We start from the raw sequence: 24,965 nt of genomic DNA on the forward strand, positions 1-24,965 counted from the left end.
GGCTCCGAGCTGCATGATCAATAGCTCCATGGCATCTGTTTTCTTCAGGTGTGGCTCGGGGCTGGGTTTCCTTTTCTGGTTCAGGTTGGCGTCCGACTTTACACCAGATCAGAACAGATATTAATTTCCTGCTGCTAACGCGTCTTATCGCCTGTTTTGTGGCGGTGGTGTTGTTGCGACTTTTTGAACGGGAACGCCTACTCTGCATATCATTAGAGTTAGTTGCCGGGGTCATCTGTGGCGATGTTTTTTGCAGCTGCTATCGCAGGTAAACTGGTGATATCGGACGTTAGCACCAGCTTATGAATGGGGCGATAAATTTATCACCAATTTGGCTGCAATAAAGTGCTGATAACTCTGCGATATGTCCTTGAGAATATTCCCCAAAGTTAGCTGAGCTAACATTAACTCACATCCCCACAAATATATATGCCCTAACAACGGATTTAAGTATGTACAAGCGAGGATTGATACTTTTAAGTTCATAAGAAAACTAAAGCTTCTCAAATTTCACACAATGAACAAGAAAAGTGATAAAGCCAAAATCATTTTGGACGAGTCTCAGAGTCATAGAAATTTTTCCATTGCTGACACTAAGGCTTTAAAGATTGCTCATTCTCTTGCTACTGATGACGATGTTGTGACTGACACACAGGATGTGTTAAGCTCTATGGGGATCAGCAGTGGCAGTGCTGGCAATAGTCAGTTTTGCCCCAAATCTACTTTTGTCCCGATGATGCCCCGGGATGCCATTGACATCTTTAGCGATAGGGTCGTTGAAGACCTTAAGGAATTGAATAAAACAGTGACAAAGAATAAAAAAATGTAGAAGCTTTAGAGACAAACAATATTCTTCACTAATGCGGAAAATCAAATCCAAAGGCGATATTATAGTCAACAAAGCAGACAAAGGAGGTAATATCGTTCTTTGGCCACGCACTATGTATTTACAGGAAGCTGAAAGACAATTAGGTGATCCTGCTTGTTACAGGAAGGCCTCATTCAATGAACTCAACAAAGTTAAACTACTTGTACATTCTAACTTGGCATCTTGGAAGAGGGAAGGATTGATTAATAAGAAAGAATTTGATTTCCTTAAAAAAGATTTTCCCATCATTCCAACCTTATATCTGTTACCCAAGATCCATAAAGGTACCACACCAATACCGGAGCGACCTATCATTTCCGCCCAAAATGGATTGTTGGAACCTATTTCTAAATACGTTGATTTCTTTTTACATGAATATATGGAGGCCTTACCTAGTTACCTTAAAGACACTGGTGACTTTCTGATGAAATTGAAAGAAGTTGTGTGGAAACCGAACTATTTATTTCTAGTCATGGACATTACATCCTTGTACACCTCTATCAATCATGTTGATGGTTTAAATGCGATTGAATATTTTTTGTCTACTAGAAACATTAGATATTTTGAGCATAGTAAAATGTTAATTAAGATGATAGATTTATGCCTTAAAAACAATTTTTTCCTGTTTAACAATGAGATCTTCCAGCAGCTGCGTGGTGTCGCCATGGGCGCGTGCTTCTCCCCCAGCTACGCGTGTTTACACGTGGGCTGGTGGGAGAGGCACGTCCTGGGGGGGATCCGCGACTGTTTGGATGAAGATGAAATAGGTATTGTGAAAATGTGGCGCTTCATTGACGATGTTTTCATAATTTGGCAAGGTTGCAACACGTCAGCCGAAGAATTTGTTAGTAACATCAATAACAATTCTTTAAATCTAGAATTTTCTGCTACCATCCATAATACAAGAGTCAACTTTTTAGATGTTGAGGTCTACATTAGAGAAAATAAGATCATGACTAGAATGTACAGAAAGTCCACAGCTGGAAATTCCATTTTACATGCCCAGAGTAACCATCCGCATCATCTTATTAAAAGCATCCCTTATGGGGAGTTTTTAAGAATTAGACGCATATGCAACAATGAAATTGACCTCATGAATTGTCTGAATGGCTCTTACCAGAGATTTGTACGTAGAGGCTATGATACTTCAATCCTCACCAACTCTCTTAAAAGGGCTTTGTCTTACCAAACAGAGGTAACAGCAGAGCAACCCACTTTAACGCCATCAGAGGAGGTTGCTGTTACTTCTGAGAAACCGACTATTCGCCTCATCACTACTTTTAATAATCAACAAAAAAAGATGAAGCAGATCATTAAGTCTAATTGGCCCATCTTGAAAACGGATATTGTCTTAGGCCCATTGTTGGAAGATTTGCCCAGCATCACTTTTCGTCGAGCACCTTCGATGAGGGACGCTCTAGTTAGAACTAGTCCTGAGACCAACACAAAACCTAATTGGTTCTCTAGCAAAACAGGCTTTCGAAAGTGTAGTTCATGCCGGGCATGTAAATTCGGTGTGAACACCTCCGAATTTGTTGAGGGCCTTACGGATGCTGTAATCCAAATCAACAATGTGTATACTTGTAAAACTGACCATGCTGTCTATGTGTTGAAATGTACATGCGAGTTGCAATACGTCGGCAGCACAAAGCTGCAAGTATACAACCGTATTTTACAGCATCTTCGTGCCATTGTAAACTCAGACCCCAATTACCCAGTGGCACGTCACTTCAAGTTGGTGCACAATAATAATCTGAATGACTTACAATATTTTGTTATTGATGCGGTCCCTCCACACAAAAGAGGTGGGGATAGAGAGAAGAGACTTAGACAGTTGGAAAGCCAATATATTTTGAGGCTAAATAGTAAGATTCCTAATGGCCTCAACATGGGGGAAGATCTTAAAAACTTTTTGTAAAAACTTTTTGTAAATATTTTATTCCATCATATGCATCTTCTTAACATATAGATCTTATACCTATTTATTTGGTTTTAATCTATTTATGTTGAGGATGGTTTAAGATTGAATTTACTGTTAAAACTCTGTGAAATTGTTTATAATGGATGTTTTTTTTTAAAAAACTCTAAAAAACTCTATCTTTATGGTTCAACTGTGCTGCTATGTTACTGTAAGATATGTCCGATTTCGTGCTGCTAGTCACTGATCACTTTAATCCCCCCCAAACTGATATATGTACTGCCGTACTTCGCACTTTTTTGCACTATGCACTTTATCACATTTGTTTACATCTTGCTCCAGGTTTTTACCTGGATACATATTGCTCTCTCCCAAACTTTGGGATTATGTTATTTGCACTATAATTCTTGCACTTATAATCTATTCAGGTGGTTTCTACTCCTACATACTGGTTTATCGTCTTGAACCCCTATATATCAATTTACATTGCTTAGTTTTGAGGCAGATTACACTGTGGTTGACCTTTGGGCACTTGCCCTTTATTTATCAAACAATTTTACTTTTCAATTTTTAATTGAATGTTTGATGTTTTGCATTTTATGCATGAATTTGTACCCTGGTGTATAATGGTTAACCTTAATAGATGTTGAAGGATATTTTTTCTATGTTATTCAATTGATGGGAGGAGTCTCGCGACTACCAGTATTTAACCACTAAAATCTCTGGGTTTTGCCATGTGATCAAGTCCGGGTTTCCCGGATGAAACGCGTCATGTTGCCGTCCCCGTCAATGGATTAAAGCACTTCCTCTACCTCTAACTCCTCGTTGTGTGGTCTGTACCTGGTTTGTGTCCGTTCGTCGTTTCTGGCACCTCGGGACTGTGGATTTATATATATATATATATATATATATATATATATATATATATATATATATATTCCAAAAAACTATGCAGCACGACGCCGCACTCCGCTTGGACCCTTCCACAGCAACAGTGGTTTGTGCCGGGCAGCGAGCCCATCAATTCATTCAAACATACTGGTGTCCACACAATCCTGGGACAGTATGAGGCACGAACTCCAGTAGCGTGTTAAAGATATTTAATCAGCCAAGATAGCAGAAAAACATAAACACACTCGACGCGTTTCGGGGCTCCTCCCCCTTGGTCACGAGTAGTAAACAGAGTAATAGGATGATGGTACATATACTCAAGGTCACGTGGTCTAAGTGAAATGAACATAAACAAAATACTTTGCGCTTATAGTCAGCGCTGTGAAACAAAATTATAATAGTGCTTTTGCTAAATACCATATAATCAGGGTCTGATATAAAACGCATAAATTTAACTGATATTGACCCTATGCAATATTGAGACAATAGCAAAACAAATTCTGTAATTACTTTGACATTCTTAATCTAAGGATTAAACATCAATTGCCCAAGTGGGCTTTCCATTATTCACGTTTACTCTAGATTGGCTCCTATACTGTAGGCAATGTAAAGCAATCTAAAGGATACTATTCAGCCCCTGTGGGCGACGTCAAATAGTATGGAAAAATAAAATAAATATGTCCAAAAAATGTCAAGAGAAAATGCCCATGTGGGCACAAAATCATTACTGCATGTTGAATTCTCAGTTCCAATGCCGTTTCATTGTTAGTTTCTTAAAGGGTCGATATTATCGTTCAATACAGTTTTACACAACAAATCCCTGAAAAAAGAAATAAAAAGTGATCAGTGAAAATGAAAAAAAGGGACCAGTGAGTCAAATAATTAAAACTAGTAAATTTCTAACGTGAATCCTACATAACTTGTATACAGAACATAGAGGTTAAAAACAATCGAGGGCGTGAAATCTTTAAGTACACGACATGTTTACATATTAAATCCCAATTAGATTTCCTACTGGACAAAACTACAGAATGCTCAATGAAACCAGAATATTAAAATAAATCAACCCAAGTGTACTTCCATCTCTTCATCCCAGTTATGGCCATTCGGAACCAGTGTTTTGTACTGAATAATCATGCGTGATTCCAGTCTCCTCAATTTCTGTACACGATTGCCCCCTCTCTCATCAAATTTGACTGTACACAATACACAGTAACTCAATAGATTTGCATTTTGATTATGATGAGTGAGAAAGTGGCGCGCTTTCGGATAAGATTTATCCATGTTGGTAATGGCACGCCTGTGCTCTAGCACTCTCAATTTGGCAGGTTTAATCGTGCTCCCTATGTAGGTCTTATGACAGGGACAGAATAAGGCATAGACTGCATGGTCGCTGGTACATGAAGTGTGTTCCTGGATAATCAGAGTCTTGGATGTGGGCGACAGTCGTACTTTTTTCAGATTCCGACTGTTCTTGCAAGCCTTGCAATTTCTGCAGGTGAAAAAGCCTCTCACTCCGGTGGTCATGGTTTTCTTGGGAATCACTGCTGTGCACAATTGGTCCTTTAAGGACCTCACTTTTCTAAAAGAGATTTGAGGGAATTCATTAACAAATTTGGCCACGTCTGAGTCATTTAATAGCACTGGCCAAAATTTATTAAGGCTCTTTCTAAGTGTACCTGCTTGGCTACTATAAGTAGTTATGAAGCGTGTATTGTTCTCTTCTTTGTCTACAGGTTCACTAGGTTTTGGCTGTAAAAGTGATTCTCTAGATCGTTTTTTTACAGCTTTTTGTGCATCCGTAATGGCTTTGGTGGAATATCCACGTTCAGAGAACCTTTTAGCCATGTTTTGTTGTTCCACCAAAAAAGCTTCTTTTGTGCTGCAATTGCGTCTGGCTCGTAACAGTTCCCCCACTGGGATACTCCTAATTAGTGAATTAGGGTGACAGCTGCGTGCGTGGAGTATGCTGTTTCCCGCTGTCTTTTTTCTAAAGAGAACTGTTTCTAGTTTGCCCTTCTCAACTCTCACATTCAAATCAAGGAACTCCAAGCTCTCTTTAGACCAATTGCTAGTGAATTTGAGATTGAAAGTGTTTTGGTTGAGTTCCTGCACAAAAGTATTGGCCTCATCTTGGGTCCCCCTCCACACAATCAGCACATCATCTATGTACCGCAGCCACTTGATAACGTGGCCGCGGTACATAGGTGACTTGCATGCTACACTCTCCTCCCAGTACCCCATATGGAGACCCGCAAAGCTAGGAGCAAAGCAAGTCCCCATAGAGGTCCCGAGGGTCTGTCTAAAGATTTTGTTATCAAACAAAAAATAATTTTGCTTGAGACATAGTTCCATCATGGTGATAAGCATTTTGGTGTGGTGAAGATAAGAGACTGATCTCGTAGAAAGAAAATGCATGCAGGCATCAAGTCCCAATTGATGAGGAATAGAAGTATATAAACTAGTCACATCTAATGAAAGAAGTGAAAATTCCTCTTCCCATACCACTGTTCTGATTTTGTTCAGGAAGTCTCCTGAATCTCTGACATAGGATGACAACTTTTGAACAAGGGGCTGCAAAAAATAATCAACATATTGGGAGGTACATTCAAAACAACTACCATTGGAAGAAACAATAGGTCTGCCTGGGGGATGTGATAAACTTTTGTGAACCTTGGGGAGGAGATATAATGCTGGTAACTTGGGAGATTTACACAATAGAAACCTATATTCCTCCTCTTCAAGTAGCCCTTTGGTTTTCCATTCTAACAATTGTATTTCAAATTGTCTGATCGAATTTTCGTATTCCATACGATTGCTTCTGCAGTAGTTACTGGTATCTGATAATTGTCTTAGTCCTTCCAATATGTAATTCTCCCTTGACTGAACCACTATATTACCACCCTTGTCACTAGTTTTAATCACAATGGTGTGGTCTCTGCGCAGATTGTCAATCAGTCTGCTTTGCTCTTTGGAAATGTTACTCCATTTCTGATGATATTTCTTAGTTTCAATTTTGTTCAGTTCATTTACCATGCATTTTTCAAACACTTCAATTGTCTCATTGTGAATTTGTGGAAGGAAGATAGATTTGGGTTTAAAATTACTCCCAGAACTCATTGTCAGTGATATATTAGCATCAACCAGGTCCTGATAGGGGTCATGACTTTCTTCCCATTCTCCATTAAGAACTTTCAGGGAATTAGCTAGATTGACCTCAGAGATACTTGCATGATATGGTGCATCTTTACTAAGAACATTACCCGACCCTACTTTGGTTGCATACCACTTTTTTATTTTTAATTTTCTGGTAAAGAAAAATAAGTCAATTTTGCTTTGCGTATAGTTAAAATTCATAGATGGACAAAATGTTAAACCCAAAGATAGTAACTCTACCTCAGTGTTGGTCAAGATGCGTTCTGACAAATTAATTACTGTTTTCCTCTCCATTATTTCAGCTTCATTTGGCCCCTTGTACGTTTTCCCACAGGGCTTGCAGGGTTTCCTGCAGATGTGTTTTTGCTTTTTCCTCCTCTGTTGCCTCTTCCTCGCCCTCGATATCCCTGTTGATTGTCTTGCATCAACATCGAGAACTCCATTAAAACATTGGTTTTTACTCCCGTGAAATTGCTCACAGTCGAGATGTCACTACCACTCGTCTGTGACTGTAAGCCATCTTCAGATACATTTGATGTACTTGCCAATTCTTCCGTTAGATTGTTGGGATTAGATTGCGACTGCATTGCTGCTCTCATTTTGTCATACTTCTTGGCAAATGTGAGTATTTGCCCTCGTTGGTAATCCACTAGATCCCTTTGGAATTTACTCTGTTTCCTGTTTCTGATATCTATTTCAATTTTATCCAGATTAGCTTCTATTTTGTCCATTTCTAATTTGAACTCGTTTTCAGTACATATATCTTTGAGTTCTTTTGTTAAAGCTTCAATTTCTCCTTTTAATCTTTCAGTATCTTTAGTGGCAAATTCAATTAACATTCGTAACATATTCAACGAACATTCGTGGTTATTCGCTGCCCAACGTGTGACCAATTCGGGGTCCGGGTTTTGGAAGGTTGGGGTGACAAAGATGCGCAACCCGCGAGGAACTCTGGACACATCCACGTACTTTTGCAAGGTAGTGGCCTCCCACCACTTATTCTGTTCTAGCTTCAGAGCCTTCCATAGCTTGTCCCATAGGGTCCTTTTTGGGGATTTCACAGTGTTAACATTAGAAACGTTGGTCGTGTTTACCACTGTCCCGCAGTCCTGGAACATATCACTGGCTGCTTTCGCCCATTTCTCTCTCCTTTCCGCTGCCATCTAAAGCGGCTGATCCGGCACTTCAAATTACGTGCCGTGTATACACGCAGCGCATGAAATGCATGTAATCTGCATAAAAAAGCGATAAAACCTGTTTACGGATTTAAAGTTTGTATCTACGAGGAAAAATAAATGCTTATAAGCAGCGCTTACCTCAGCACCTCAATCTTCAGTGCCGGACTTTGCCGCTGGTAGCATAAAAATCCTCAGTGATTGAAAAATCCGTGGGTCGGGTCCTTAAATGTCAATTCCAAAAAACTATGCAGCACGACGCCGCACTCCGCTTGGACCCTTCCACAGCAACAGTGGTTCGTGCCGGGCAGCGAGCCCATCAATTCATTCAAACATACTGGTGTCCACACAATCCTGGGACAGTATGAGGCACGAACTCCAGTAGCGTGTTAAAGATATTTAATCAGCCAAGATAGCAGAAAAACATAAACACACTCGACGCGTTTCGGGGCTCCTCCCCCTTGGTCACGAGTAGTAAACAGAGTAATAGGATGATGGTACATATACTCAAGGTCACGTGGTCTAAGTGAAATGAACATAAACAAAATACTTTGCGCTTATAGTCAGCGCTGTGAAACAAAATTATAATAGTGCTTTTGCTAAATACCATATAATCAGGGTCTGATATAAAACGCATAAATTTAACTGATATTGACCCTATGCAATATTGAGACAATAGCAAAACAAATTCTGTAATTACTTTGACATTCTTAATCTAAGGATTAAACATCAATTGCCCAAGTGGGCTTTCCATTATTCACGTTTACTCTAGATTGGCTCCTATACTGTAGGCAATGTAAAGCAATCTAAAGGATACTATTCAGCCCCTGTGGGCGACGTCAAATAGTATGGAAAAATAAAATAAATATGTCCAAAAAATGTCAAGAGAAAATGCCCATGTGGGCACAAAATCATTACTGCATGTTGAATTCTCAGTTCCAATGCCGTTTCATTGTTAGTTTCTTAAAGGGTCGATATTATCGTTCAATACAGTTTTACACAACAAATCCCTGAAAAAAGAAATAAAAAGTGATCAGTGAAAATGAAAAAAAGGGACCAGTGAGTCAAATAATTAAAACTAGTAAATAAATAATTAAAACTAGTAAATTTCTAACGTGAATCCTACATAACTTGTATACAGAACATAGAGGTTAAAAACAATCGAGGGCGTGAAATCTTTAAGTACACGACATGTTTACATATTAAATCCCAATTAGATTTCCTACTGGACAAAACTACAGAATGCTCAATGAAACCAGAATATTAAAATAAATCAACCCAAGTGTACTTCCATCTCTTCATCACAGTTATGGCCATTCGGAACCAGTGTTTTGTACTGAATAATCATGCGTGATTCCAGTCTCCTTAATTTCTGTACACGATTGCCCCCTCTCTCATCAAATTTGACTGTACACAATACACAGTAACTCAATAGATTTGCATTTTGATTATGATGAGTGAGAAAGTGGCGCGCTTTCGGATAAGATTTATCCATGTTGGTAATGGCACGCCTGTGCTCTAGCACTCTCAATTTGGCAGGTTTAATCGTGCTCCCTATGTAGGTCTTATTACAGGGACAGAATAAGGCATAGACTGCATGGTCGCTGGTACATGAAGTGTGTTCCTGGATAATCAGAATCTTGGATGTGGGCGACAGTCGTACTTTTTTCAGATTCCGACTGTTCTTGCAAGCCTTGCAATTTCTGCAGGTGAAAAAGCCTCTCACTCCGGTGGTCATGGTTTTCTTGGGAATCACTGCTGTGCACAATTGGTCCTTTAAGGACCTCACTTTTCTAAAAGAGATTTGAGGGAATTCATTAACAAATTTGGCCACGTCTGAGTCGTTTAATAGCACTGGCCAAAATTTATTAAGACTCTTTCTAAGTGTACCTGCTTGGCTACTATAAGTAGTTATGAAGCGTGTATTGTTCTCTTCTTTGTCTACAGGTTCACTAGGTTTTGGCTGTAAAAGTGATTCTCTAGATCGTTTTTTTACAGCTTTTTGTGCATCCGTAATGGCTTTGGTGGAATATCCACGTTCAGAGAACCTTTTAGCCATGTTTTGTTGTTCCACCAAAAAAGCTTCTTCTGTGCTGCAATTGCGTCTGGCTCGTAACAGTTCCCCCACTGGGACACTCCTAATTAGTGAATTAGGGTGACAGCTGCGTGCGTGGAGTATGCTGTTTCCCGCTGTCTTTTTTTTTAAAGAGAACTGTTTCTAGTTTGCCCTTCTCAACTCTCACATTCAAATCAAGGAACTCCAAGCTCTCTCTCTCTATATCAAGCTCCAAAAGTAATGACCAGCACTCGCGGCGGTTAAATCCCAGTCGGATTTATTTGGCACAAAAGAATAACAGGTACAAACGCTTTCGGCGGTACGCCTTCGTCAGTATAAAAAAAAGAATTGGCGCAATTCTCGCTGGGGTCGCGAGTTCCTGTGTTTTATTTTTAATGAGGCCCCTGGGTGGGCTAGGTCCTGAGAGCATTTCTTAAAAAATAATTGTGGGGGCCCGCTGGGGCCCCCGTAACCCCGGGGCTTCACTCATGTTGGGAGGAGGGTTCAGTAGGCTGTGGAAATTATATCGGGAAAACAACGATGTGCCTTATTGCGGCCTTCCTTTAATATAATGCGGAATAATGTTTACTTATTATGCAGTGTTCATTTTTATTACGGATAGAGTCACTTTGTTACAGGCAATTTATTAATATGTGGTAAGGTGTGTTTTCTATCCCGAGGGCATTTCTTAAAAAATAAAAGCGGGGGCCCACTGGGGCCCCCGCAGCTCCAGGGTTTCACTCAGATTCAGAGGGGGTTCAGTAGGCTGTGGAAATTATATCGGGAAAACAAGAATGCGCCGTATTGCGGCCTTCCTTTAATATAATGCGGAATAATGTTTACTTATTATGCAGTGTTCACTTTTATCACAGATAGAGTCACTTTATTACAGTAAATGTATTAATATGTGGGAGGGCGTGTTCTGTATCTGTGCGCGGAACAAAATTAACATTTAATTTGGTGAGGTGTTCCAACAACAAGCTAAATATTCATTGGCTGTGAACCATTGAAAGTAGAAGTGTTTCCAGCCATTCACTTCTCCTCCACAGAGTAGCAAGGTCATCTGATTGGCTCATATGTTCTAAGGAGGACATTCCAGAGCTTAATGTTCATTGGTTGCGAACCATTGAAAGTAGAAGTGTTGCTAGCTATTTCCTTCTCCTCCGCAGAGTAGGAGGGACATCTGATTGGCTGACGTTTCCTAAAAACTAGCTTCCAGAGTTTAATGTTGATTGGTTGTGAACTATTGAATGTAGAAGTGTTGCCAGCCATTCACTTCCCCTCCGCGGAGTAAGAGGGAAATCTAATTGGCTGACGTGTTCCAAGGAGGACTTTCCCAATCTTAATGTTTATTGGCTGTAAACCATTGAAAGTAGAAGTGTTGTCAGTGATTCCTTCCTCCTCCACGGAGTATTAGGGAGATCTCATTGGGTAACGTGTTCCAAGTTTAATGTTCATTGGCTGTGAAGCATTAAAAGTAGAAGTGTTGGCAGCCATTCCCTCCTCCTCTGCGGAACAACATGAACATTTTATTGGCTAAAGTTTGCTCCTTATTGGGTGGGAACAGTTCGCTGTTGTCAGCCGTTCTGTGACGCACTTCAAAGGAGTACGGGAAAAAAAAGTAGTAGAGGGGAGGGTAGGAACACTATTAACTCTGTACAGTGGTCACAAGGTGGGGGACCTGGTTTGTGAAGGTAAAAATGTTTTTTTACATATTTTAAGGACCATTTATATAATTGCCGTGAGGTGTACAAATCACGGCGGAAAAATAACAGTGTCTTGCAGTCTTCTTTTGATCAAGTTTGGGGGTGAGATACTTCCCAGGAGCGCTATTTACTTATAATCTGGTGTTTATTTTTGCTGACGGGGAGGTGTGGTTGCGCAGCACAAATTTCAGTCTAGGTTTCAAACAGTTTTTACTAAGCAATTACAAATAAACTTTCTTCTGAAACTGACGCTGTATATATTAAAGGGGTAACAAATAAAAACGCAATTTTATAATATATCACTTAAGTGTGGCCACACACTCCTTTTTTTCTACTATGGTTTGTAAAAGTGTTGGCCCATATTCTTGATAATATAAGAGGGCATGTGTTACCTTTAGATAAAGTAGAAAAGAAGTGCTACAAGAAACACTCCTGCACTACATCATCTGAGGTCAGAAGAACAAGTAAAAAACAGTTAAACACAAATGACTTCATATTACATAGAAATGTACGCATTATCATTTTTTGAAATTTGTATTCTAGAGAATTCGGGAACGTTCTGTCATCGTGCTTAGAGGTAGCACACTGTTCCGCTAACAAATCACTTACTCCTTAAAGAATATATAGCACAGTACTATTATAATATACAGTACTGGTAATATATATTCAATAGGGAGAAGGTGCATAGGACCCGCAACTGAGAAAAACTGAAATTAGAAAATAGCATTCAGAAATGTAGGGTTTATCAAATGTTTAAAGTAAGAAAGTATGTATGGAAGCTATATTTTTTAGACTGCAATTTCGTAAAATATGCTCACTGAAAAAATATCTGATCAAGTAAGTTATAAAGGTAAGCTGTATTTCAGATGGCGCCGACAAATCTCCAATTCCTATTCTGTAACAAAATGACACTCTATTACAATATAAAGAGTGACACCGTTGTTACAGTAAAAAGAAATGGAAAATAAAGTTATGAATACAACAGAAGATCAATAACGAAATACGTGAAGATGTTCAGTGCTTCTTTTCTCTGTGACATCGAAAATGTTTCATCTTCGCGGCAAATAATTTTTGTGGCGATGGGTCATAAACTCCTCTGAGATCATAATGACTGTGAAAATTATTATATACATATTCACAGTATATGATTCCAAGGGGGAAATAGACTAAAAACTAGAAGCTGGTAATGTTCTTGAATATCTTTACTCTTTGCGCCGAAGGGTCATGAACTCCTCTGAGTATACAATGACTGACAATATTATAATATACATATTGACAGTATTTGATTCCAAGGGGAAAACAGACTAACAACCGGAAGCTGGTGACGTTAATTATAAATCTTTAGGGTTTGCGCGGCGGGTCACCAACACCTCTGAAGTGAAGTAGAGTGTCAATGTTATAATATACAAAGTCACAATATATAAGCTCAAATGAGCCAGAAAAGGAGCAATGTTTGCTGTAATCTGTCTGTTTCTGAAACAAGATACTGCCATTTCAGAAAAAAGACAAAAACAAGCAATAACACTTTTTTCTAAATATATGTTTAAATAGTGACAAATAGCTACGTATTATAAATATCTACTATGCCATAATCAAACAACTTACAAATCCGGAATATGTGTTGTTGCCGCAATACAAGAATGCAACGCTAGCAAAGGGAACCTGCATCACAGAATAGACACGGGTAAATAACTCGCAAAAACAACACTAATCGATCAACGCATGTGGTTTATATACTTTTTGGTTATTGAGTAGTCTATGGAAGGAAGATGCAGCTCCGTCCATTTAAATGTCATGTTTTACAGTTTACACGTGCTCACGTTTTAACTGTTTAACTTGTGCACGTGTTGGGAAAAGTTACAAAATGTGAAGCTGTAAAGGTTTCGATTTCCATCGTAGCACGTATAGGGTCCTCAATATGTACATACGTTGGAGAGCTTAAAAACTGTTACCCGGCAAACCGTGTAATTTCCATTCTCCTGATTAAAAACATCTAAATAGAAGACATAAAAAATAAATATCGTTCACAATAGAAGAAAAAAAATATGTGCTAATATTTGTCATCACTATGCTGTTAAATTTAAAAAATGCCAGCATTTGTAAAGCGTACAGCTACCCCCAGAAAGGTGTGCCGGCGCTCCGGGGCGTCGGAAAGATTAAGCAAGGAGTTGCCCACAGTGACATAGTGGTGGGCTAACATGCCGCTGGAGCCGGGAATCGAACTGTGAACGCTGTTCTTCTTCTTTTAGAGGTAAATACAGACAGAAAACTATTTATTTTCCTCTCTGTATTTTTAAAAAAATGTGGATAAAAACGGAAATTGGGTTCTTTTTTGAGCGATTCTAAATGCAGTCAATCATGACTACTAGGCCAATAGCTCTAAGTAAGTGAGTTAAAACAATAAAAGAATTTTAGTAAAGAGCCTTAAACAGCAATATATATGCTCGTATAAAAAAACATGCACATTTTAATATCAAGGTTGTGCATATTTTATCACCTGAGTGTGTTTAAATGACTGAAAATGGTCAGTCCTTCAGGCATGAGTGCATATTTATCAGACAAATAAATGTGGAAAATTACTAATTTCAGATTAATTTTTTCACAAAACCCAAAATACATATGGATAAATACAGATACAATTATTAAAAAAATATATGGATTAATACAGATGGAAATGCCCCAAAAATAAATACCATAAAACCGGGAGCCATAATTATAAGTTATAAAAGACAACTGTTAAGTCAGTTTTTCACTACATAAAGTATACAAGTCTTTTTAAAATTCACTTAAAAAACATTATAGGTTTTTGGGACATTGTAGTTAGAAATTAGTATTTAAAAAAACCTTTGAAATTCACTGAAAAAAACATAGGGTTAACAAAAGTTATAGTTAGAAATTTGCATTTAAAACACCTTAGAAATTCACTGAAAAAACCATAGGCTTCAGGGGCGTTATAGTGAGCTGGAAATTTCACTCGTACAAAATCATAGAAATTCCACCGTTATAGTTAGTTCAGCTAACTATAACTCACGGACCCGCAATGCACTGCTCATGATGTCACATATTACATCATTCACGGCATGGGCAGTGACATCACTGATGGCATCTCAAACGACATCACTGATTACATCATCCAAGTAATAATACGATGCACCTCCTCACACCCTAAGATAATCTTTGATATACCTCCCAAGTGGGCGAGGCCTCTCCTGTGGCCTTCTGGTATTTGCAGTTGCCCCCAATAACACTCAAGTGAGTCCGTCTGCAGTGCACAAAGTTCTTCATTAAATAAAACCACATTGGCGTGATGGCAGTCCAATTTAAAAAAACCTCCTGCAATACCAGAAGGCCACAGGAGAGGCCTCGCCCACTTGGGTTGATAAGTTGTTCCCTGCCAGCTCTGCAGGACGCTTTCAGCTGCCAATGATAAAGGGTCACGGGGACCCGAAACGCATCTGTCAATATTGTATATGCCGCCCATGTTTGATGCTGCTTGCAACCTTCGTGAATAAAGCTGGATAATTACATACCTTTGTGTGGCTCCTTCCACATGGGGTAACTCTGTTTGTTGGGATATTTATGGTCGATCCCTGGCCGTGGAAGGATCCCCGCTGCTGGAGCAGCTCCCACGTGGTGAGGTCATCTAGTGCTCAACAAAAGGGTAGTGGTCTCGGACCACCTCTCTGCAACACAGCTCTGTGGCGCTTACTGGAGTTACCTGGTGGGCTAGTTGGGGCCCAGGGACCCTCAGGATTCAAGGGGAATTAATTCCCCCAACTTAAAACCTGCCAGGGGGCATGTTTGCACCGTGGGGAAGGGAGGGGCCTGATGTGACATGGGTGTACTTATCCAATCACTCCGCCAAAATCCAAGCACTTATAATTTCACCATGCACTCTCCTTGCAGTACTCTAATCATCCAGTCAGTACCCACGTACTTATGCAATCACCCAGGCACTAACACATGCACTGCTAAAATCTCCTAAGCACTACTGATGCAGTCCAGCCATCTCCTTGTCACTACTCATGCACTCCTCCAATCACACAGCCAGCTCCATGTACTTATCTAATCACTGCACTAAAACACAAGCACTTATAAATTCACCATGTACTGGCCTTGCAGTACTGTATTTATCCCGGCACTACCCATGTACTCATGCAACGACCCTGGCGCTAACACATGCACCCCTACAATCTCCTGAGCACTACTGATGCAGTGCAGCCATCTCCTTGTCACTACCCATGCACTCCTCCAATCACCCAGCCAGTTCCATGTACTTATCCAATCACACCGCCAAAACCCAAGCACTTATAAATTCACCATGCACTCTCCTTGCAGTACTCTAATCATCCAGTCAGTACCCATGTAGTTATGCAATGACCCAGGCACTAACACATGCACTGCTACAATGCCCTGAACACTACCCATGCGGTCCAGCCATCTCCATGTCACTGCGTATGCACTCCTCCAATCACCCAGTCAGCACCATGTACTTATTTAATCACTCTGCCAAACTCCAAGCAATTATAAATTCACCATGCTCTCTCCTCGCAGTACTCTTATCATCCAGTCAGTACCCATGTACTTATCCAATCACTCTGCCAAAACCCAAGCACTTATAAATTCACCATACACTCTCTTTTCAGCACTCTAATCCTCATGTCACTACCCTTGCACCTTATGCAATGACCCATGCACTAACTCATGCACTGCTACAATCCCCGGAGCACTACTGAAACAGTCCAGCCATCTCCTTGTCACTACCAAGGCACTCCTCCAATCACCCAGCCAGCACCATGTACTTATCCAATCACTCCGCCAAACCCCAAGCATTTAAAAAATCACCATGCAGTACTCTAATCATCGAGTCACTACCCATGTACTCAAGCAATTACCCAGGCGCTAACTCAAGGCAAATACAGAGGAGGTCATGCTAATCACAGGGGTACCCCAACGCATAGTGTTCCCTACTGTATGTAGGTATTTTCACTGCATTCTAAGTTTTTTAGCATAGCACTGGCTCTATGCCTGATTAGTCAGAGTCAGTTACCACCAGTACCCGTCAGTAAAAAGTTGGGGGAAACAGGAGGACTTTCTGCTCCTCTGTTGGTTCTTTCTGCACATCTCTTGCTTCTTCCTGCACTTTTATTCATCTTTCTGGACTTATGTTGCCTCTTTCTGCATTTGTCTTGCTTCTTTCTGCTCTTTTCTTCCTCTTTCTTCACATGTCCTACCTTTGTAGGCATAGTTAGAAATTAGCATTTAAAAAAACCTTTCAAATTCATTGAAAAAACCATAGGTTTCAGGGACGTTATAGTTAGTTGGACATTTCACTCATACACAACCAGAGAAATTTGGCCGTTATAGTTATTTCGCTGCTTTGGAAGAACAGTGGTTCAGGGTAGGCCTCAGGGGGTCCTTGGTAGAAAAAAGAACAGGGAGCGAATACTTAATAAATCGCTTGGGAGCAGAGATAGTAGGTACAAGTAGGAGTATTTTATTTTACTCTTTTCTCAAGGATATACATAAATAGTCATAATCTTTTTCAGGTGCTCAAGTGAATATTGTGGTGCAGGAAGTGACATAAGTGATAAAAGTGAACGGACTGTCACACAACATCAACAAGGATAAAAACACAACAAATATATACAAGTAGAGCTAGTGAAATTCCTTGGGTAGGTCGACGGCGTTTCGATCTATATAGCTTTTAGATCTTCATCAGGACAGATGAGCCTCCTGAAACTATAAGAATTTCAATTATAATCTGTTTCTTACACGTATGATTGCATACCTACATGCGTGCCTTATTTTTGTTGTTAAAAAGGTTTTTTGTGCTCCCTTCCTTAATAAAAGTATATATACACATACACACATGTTCAATTATCACATGTGCATTTCAGTGAGAAGGTTTAATTTAAGATGCAAGGGGGAGGTATATAGTTGACCTCACCCTGGTTTGTAGCGCTTATTATAGTCAAGGATCATTTTTAAGCGCATGCATTATTGTGCCCAGTTATTTTAAACAAAATTAAATTAAATTAATTAAAGAGGTCTTTACCTTGCCTTTGCTTGTATAGGCAAGGAAGATTGTTTGGTGGTGCAGCTGCTTAACTGCCGTTGTTCCCAATGGGAGCTGCAGATAATGAAATCATAAAAAATGAGATAATCTAGTTAGCATTCTTTACATGTTTGAGGAATCCCTGGTTTAGGTAGATCGGGTAAGTAAGAATAAGGCCAGTGAGTAAGGTAAGGGGCCAAAGAGACTTAAACTTACATTGTATTAGAAGGTCTTCTAGTAGAAGAAGAACAAGTAGCGCTCAGTCACTGTTACTGCGACGAGGGTCCTACTTGAGCTTGTACAGTGAATAAAAACACTAGGTTAGGACCTATAGATTGCTAATACTAGGGCTCTATTGTGCTAAATTCAGAAACGGTACTTACTTAAGGAATTTTTTCAAAGGATTCCGATTTAATTAGAAAGGGTCCTTTTAGCGCGTTCGTCGCTATTGCTTTCAAAACATCGAGATGCCTGAAACTACAAGAAACCATCTAGTAAAGCACGTGGCTCGAGTAAAATAATTTTAAACGGCAACGATGTACCCGTGGCTGGTAGTTCGCTTACCTAATTCATGCAAGGTTTCGGCAGGAAAAGGGGGGTCCGAGTACCGCTTCCGTGGTTGCTCACAACTTTGTGAGAGCCCGGCCGCCATTAATAGCGTGTTGGGAATAGTGCGTGCGCAACCGCAGTGGTGTTCATAGCGGAGCATGCGCACTGGAGATTATTCTCGAGCATGCGCCGGGAGTTAGTGTATGAGTTATCTGAGAATAGCATGCGCAAGGTAAAATGCGCTGGGAAAAAATATTAGTTTACAAGGAGCATGCGTGAAAAGAATACTGATTTCAATGCGAAGCGATACTGAATTAAGTGTGAAGTGTCATAATTCCATATTTCTTAAAGGGAATACGAATGGGATTTTAATTAAAGGAGGCATCAATTAAATATGAAGGGATGTTCAATTAGTTATGAAGCGTCCTAATAACCATTATCTAGAAAAAGGGGGTTGAGGAGGTACCCTGTAGTGTGATACAATTTCCACAGTATTAAATGGATAATGCTCAGTACATGATTTGGAACAAACATTTCACTCATCATATGCACGATAGTGCCAACACAATTACGTCAGTTGATAAATATAATACATCTCTTAAAGGTTTCCAGAAAAATTACACTTAGTGTGATTCAGGTGCACATGTTCCATTCCTCAAGTGAATTGAGTCCTCTCTCAATTGTTTTGCAGTGGAAAATCCATTTGCATTCCAGGCGATTTAGTATTGTTTGTTGGTTGCCTCCTCTGGCATTGGTTTGTCAATGACTTGCCATTTCATGTCGTTTTCATTATGACCCGCCTCGAGGTAGTGTTCCACCAGAGGGGCCGTTGTCACCTTGCATCGGATCCGACTTCTGTGTTGGGATATTCTGGTCTTTACTTGTTGCGTCGTCTGTCCGATATATAGTAGCTTGCATGGGCATTCAATACTGTAAATTACATTTTTAGAATTGCAGTTGGTGAAAAAATTAAGGGTGTGCTTAACACTTCCATACTCGAATACTTTCGTGTTGGTGGTGAAATCGCATGCCATGCACCTATTACATTTGTGATGTCCTAAGACTGGTGGTAAATTCAGGCGGACTTCAATTGTATTATCAATGGTTGGGTTGCTAGCTGCTCTCACTAAATGGTCTTTCAAATTGCGACCCCTTTTAAATGAGAAAAGTGGAAGCCCAGTGTTTAATTCTAAGGGGTCTAGTACATTCCAATGTTTCTTTATCATTTTTGTGAGTTTGTTGCTAGCTGTATTAAAAGTAGTGACACAGGTAATTTTGGGAGTAGTTTCCTTAGGGTGAGGTTCAAGTAGATGCTCTCTGTGTGTGTACCAGGCCCTTTTCATGGCCCTCCTCACCAATTTTCTAGGATAACCTCTAGCCATTAATTTTTTGCAGAGGACTTCGGCTTCGGTGAAAAAATCTGTCTTGTGTTTACAATTTCTCCTGATCCTCAGGAATTGGCCATAGGGTAAACCATCCCTCAGAGCCCTGGGGTGTGCACTATGGTATTGAAGGAGGGTATTTCGTTCCGTGGGTTTACGAAATAGGGTAGTGTATAGTTGTTCTTCTTCGCATTTGATGGTCACATCTAGATAGTCGATTTGATGTTTGTCATATGAATGGGTGAATTTCAGGTCTGTTTGGTAGGTGTTTAGCCATCTGCAGAAATTTTCTAATGATTCTTCATCACCACTCCAAATCATGAGGACATCGTCGATGTAACGATGCCATGACTTTATTTGATTGCGAAATGGATTTTTATCACTGAGGATGGTATTGGTTTCTATGTCATCCACAAAGAGAATCGCAAAGTGGTGAGGGTGCGGAGGGCCCTGGTACCTCTACTGGTGCTAATCCTCATTTTTTAGGGAGAGGCCAGTTGAGGCACACAGACCCTCCTCGGGGGAGAGGGAGAGGGAAAACACGCCCCAAACCCAGATACAACTTCCCTCCAGGAGAGCGCCAGACGAGGAACAGATTCTACCAATGGGGTTACCAATACTAGACATGGAACCAGCAACTGATAACAATCTTATACCAATACTAGACATTGAACCAGCTACTGATAATTCTGAAACCATTCCAATACCCAATCTGTCCCAACATCAATTGAATTCACCAATAACTAATAACAGTCCTGAAACTATACCAATATTCAATCTGTCCCAACATCAACTAAACTCAACAGACATAGCCCTACTTAGCAGAGGTTTATCTTTTGTAATCGCTGAAAAACCAAATTGGTTCAGCATTCAAGCTGAAATCATGCAATTCTTCAGGAAAGTAAGATTGCAAACTTTCTTTAAGAACCGGGAAGGCCCAAACAGACATGACACGACAGGCTTACGCCCACCCTCCACATTTCGTCCAACTAGTGGGACCATGCCACCAGAAGTGCTGACTTTTGAACACTTGGTGCTACGAGATCTGGACAAAATAAGGGACAGCTATAAATTTACACCCTACAACATCAGTAGGGAGGAGAGAAATAGCCTGATTAGACTCAAACAGAACAACAATATTGTCATAAAACCATGTGACAAGGGTGGCGGTATAGCTATCCAAGACCGCACCCTATACGAAAATGAAATCCTGCGCCAGATTAACAATAAAGACCACTATGAACAACTAAGAGGCAACCCCATTAAGAGTATAAGTGAATCTATACTTAGTATCACCCAAGTAGCGCTTGAATCAGGTTTTCTAAGCAAGAATGAATTTCTATTTCTAAACAATAAAAACCCACGCACCCCTGTGCTTTACACATTGCCAAAAGTCCACAAGGACACTGAACGACCCCCTGGTAGACCCATACTGTCAGGATGTGGGTCAGTTGTAGAACCCTTGGGTAAATATATTGATTTCTTCATCCGAGACATGGTCCAGAATACTGCCACATACGTTAAAGACACTACACACCTGATCAATCTAATTGAGTCACAACCATTCCACCCTGATAATGAGATCCTAGTGACTCTAGACATAGAGTCACTATACACTAACATCCCCCAAGAAAAAGGAATCAATGTAATCCAAAAACATCTTAACAACCGCCCAGCACCTCATCAAGTTCCTACAGAATTTATAGTAAAACTTTTAGAAATAGCCTTAACCAAAAACTATTTCTTGTTCAAAGACACCTTCTATAGGCAATGCAAAGGGACCTCCATGGGGGCTGTTTTTGCCCCCAACTTTGCGATTCTCTTTGTGGATGACATAGAAACCAATACCATCCTCAGTGATAAAAATCCATTTCGCAATCAAATAAAGTCATGGCATCGTTACATCGACGATGTCCTCATGATTTGGAGTGGTGATGAAGAATCATTAGAAAATTTCTGCAGATGGCTAAACACCTACCAAACAGACCTGAAATTCACCCATTCATATGACAAACATCAAATCGACTATCTAGATGTGACCATCAAAAGCGAAGAAGAACAACTATACACTACCCTATTTCGTAAACCCACGGAACGAAATACCCTCCTTCAATACCATAGTGCACACCCCAGGGCTCTGAGGGATGGTTTACCCTATGGCCAATTCCTGAGGATCAGGAGAAATTGTAAACACAAGACAGATTTTTTCACCGAAGCCGAAGTCCTCTGCAAAAAATTAATGGCTAGAGGTTATCCTAGAAAATTGGTGAGGAGGGCCATGAAAAGGGCCTGGTACACACACAGAGAGCATCTACTTGAACCTCACCCTAAGGAAACTACTCCCAAAATTACCTGTGTCACTACTTTTAATACAGCTAGCAACAAACTCACAAAAATGATAAAGAAACATTGGAATGTACTAGACCCCTTAGAATTAAACACTGGGCTTCCACTTTTCTCATTTAAAAGGGGTCGCAATTTGAAAGACCATTTAGTGAGAGCAGCTAGCAACCCAACCATTGATAATACAATTGAAGTCCGCCTGAATTTACCACCAGTCTTAGGACATCACAAATGTAATAGGTGCATGGCATGCGATTTCACCACCAACACGAAAGTATTCGAGTATGGAAGTGTTAAGCACACCCTTAATTTTTTCACCAACTGCAATTCTAAAAATTTAATTTACAGTATTGAATGCCCATGCAAGCTACTATATATCGGACAGACGACGCAACAAGTAAAGACCAGAATATCCCAACACAGAAGTCGGATCCGATGCAAGGTGACAACGGCCCCTCTGGTGGAACACTACCTCGAGGCGGGTCATAATGAAAACGACATGAAATGGCAAGTCATTGACAAATTGAGGCCCAATGCCAGAGGAGGCAACCAACAAACAATACTAAATCGCCTGGAATGCAAATGGATTTTCCACTGCAAAACAATTGAGAGAGGACTCAATTCACTTGAGGAATGGAACATGTGCACCTGAATCACACTAAGTGTAATTTTTCTGGAAACCTTTAAGAGATGTATTATATTTATCAACTGACGTAATTGTGTTGGCACTATCGTGCATATGATGAGTGAAATGTTTGTTCCAAATCATGTACTGAGCATTATCCATTTAATACTGTGGAAATTGTATCACACTACAGGGTACCTCCTCAACCCCCTTTTTCTAGATAATGGTTATTAGGACGCTTCATAACTAATTGAACATCCCTTCATATTTAATTGATGCCTCCTTTAATTAAAATCCCATTCGTATTCCCTTTAAGAAATATGGAATTATGACACTTCACACTTAATTCAGTATCGCTTCGCATTGAAATCAGTATTCTTTTCACGCATGCTCCTTGTAAACTAATATTTTTTCCCAGCGCATTTTACCTTGCGCATGCTATTCTCAGATAACTCATACACTAACTCCCGGCGCATGCTCGAGAATAATCTCCAGTGCGCATGCTCCGCTATGAACACCACTGCGGTTGCGCACGCACTATTCCCAACACGCTATTAATGGCGGCCGGGCTCTCACAAAGTTGTGAGCAACCACGGAAGCGGTACTCGGACCCCCCTTCTCCTGCCGAAACCTTGCATGAATTAGGTAAGCGAACTACCAGCCACGGGTACATCGTTGCCGTTTAAAATTATTTTACTCGAGCCACGTGCTTTACTAGATGGTTTCTTGTAGTTTCAGGCATCTCGATGTTTTGAAAGCAATAGCGACGAACGCGCTAAAAGGACCCTTTCTAATTAAATCGGAATCCTTTGAAAAAATTCCTTAAGTAAGTACCGTTTCTGAATTTAGCACAATAGAGCCCTAGTATTAGCAATCGATAGGTCCTAACCTAGTGTTTTTATTCACTGTACAAGCTCAAGTAGGACCCTCGTCGCAGTAACAGTGACTGAGCGCTACTTGTTCTTCTTCTACTAGAAGACCTTCTAATACAATGTAAGTTTAAGTCTCTTTGGCCCCTTACCTTACTCACTGGCCTTATTCTTACTTACCCGATCTACCTAAACCAGGGATTCCTCAAACATGTAAAGAATGCTAACTAGATTATCTCATTTTTTATGATTTCATTATCTGCAGCTCCCATTGGGAACAACGGCAGTTTAGCAGCTGCACCACCAAACAATCTTCCTTGCCTATACAAGCAAAGGCAAGGTAAAGACCTCTTTAATTAATTTAATTTAATTTTGTTTAAAATAACTGGGCACAATAATGCATGCGCTTAAAAATGATCCTTGACTATAATAAGCGCTACAAACCAGGGTGAGGTCAACTATATACCTCCCCCTTGCATCTTAAATTAAACCTTCTCACTGAAATGCACATGTGATAATTGAACATGTGTGTATGTGTATATATACTTTTATTAAGGAAGGGAGCACAAAAAACCTTTTTAACAACAAAAATAAGGCACGCATGTAGGTATGCAATCATACGTGTAAGAAACAGATTATAATTGAAATTCTTATAGTTTCAGGAGGCTCATCTGTCCTGATGAAGATCTAAAAGCTATATAGATCGAAACGCCGTCGACCTACCCAAGGAATTTCACTAGCTCTACTTGTATATATTTGTTGTGTTTTTATCCTTGTTGATGTTGTGTGACAGTCCGTTCACTTTTATCACTTATGTCACTTCCTGCACCACAATATTCACTTGAGCACCTGAAAAAGATTATGACTATTTATGTATATCCTTGAGAAAAGAGTAAAATAAAATACTCCTACTTGTACCTACTATCTCTGCTCCCAAGCGATTTATTAAGTATTCGCTCCCTGTTCTTTTTTCTACCAAGGACCCCCTGAGGCCTACCCTGAACCACTGTTCTTCCAAAGCATCTTGTTACCCCAGGTTCTACTGTATGGGGTCCCCTTGTTTCTAACAAACATTATATGCGCAGTGGCTACACTGCAAGGGTATCACTTCTTGAGTGGTTTTTTCTCTTTTTTTTAAATAAACACCAAAATACTAGATCCCCCTAACCATATAATGTCTACAAACACAGCCGTTACTTATACAGAAGAATACATCGCCTCCAAACTTGCAGGCCCTTCACTTTTTAAAGATCCCGTAAGCAACCCTAGAGCACCTACAGACACAGCCAGTGAAAAACTTGCCCAACTAGAACATCTTAAGAAAAAACATATACGCACAGAACTTCATGCTCGAATGTTAACAGATTAC

The sequence above is a fragment of the Lissotriton helveticus genome, chromosome 4_1 (genome assembly GCF_964261635.1).
Source record: "Lissotriton helveticus chromosome 4_1, aLisHel1.1, whole genome shotgun sequence".
Classification (NCBI taxonomy): Eukaryota; Metazoa; Chordata; class Amphibia; order Caudata; family Salamandridae; genus Lissotriton; species Lissotriton helveticus.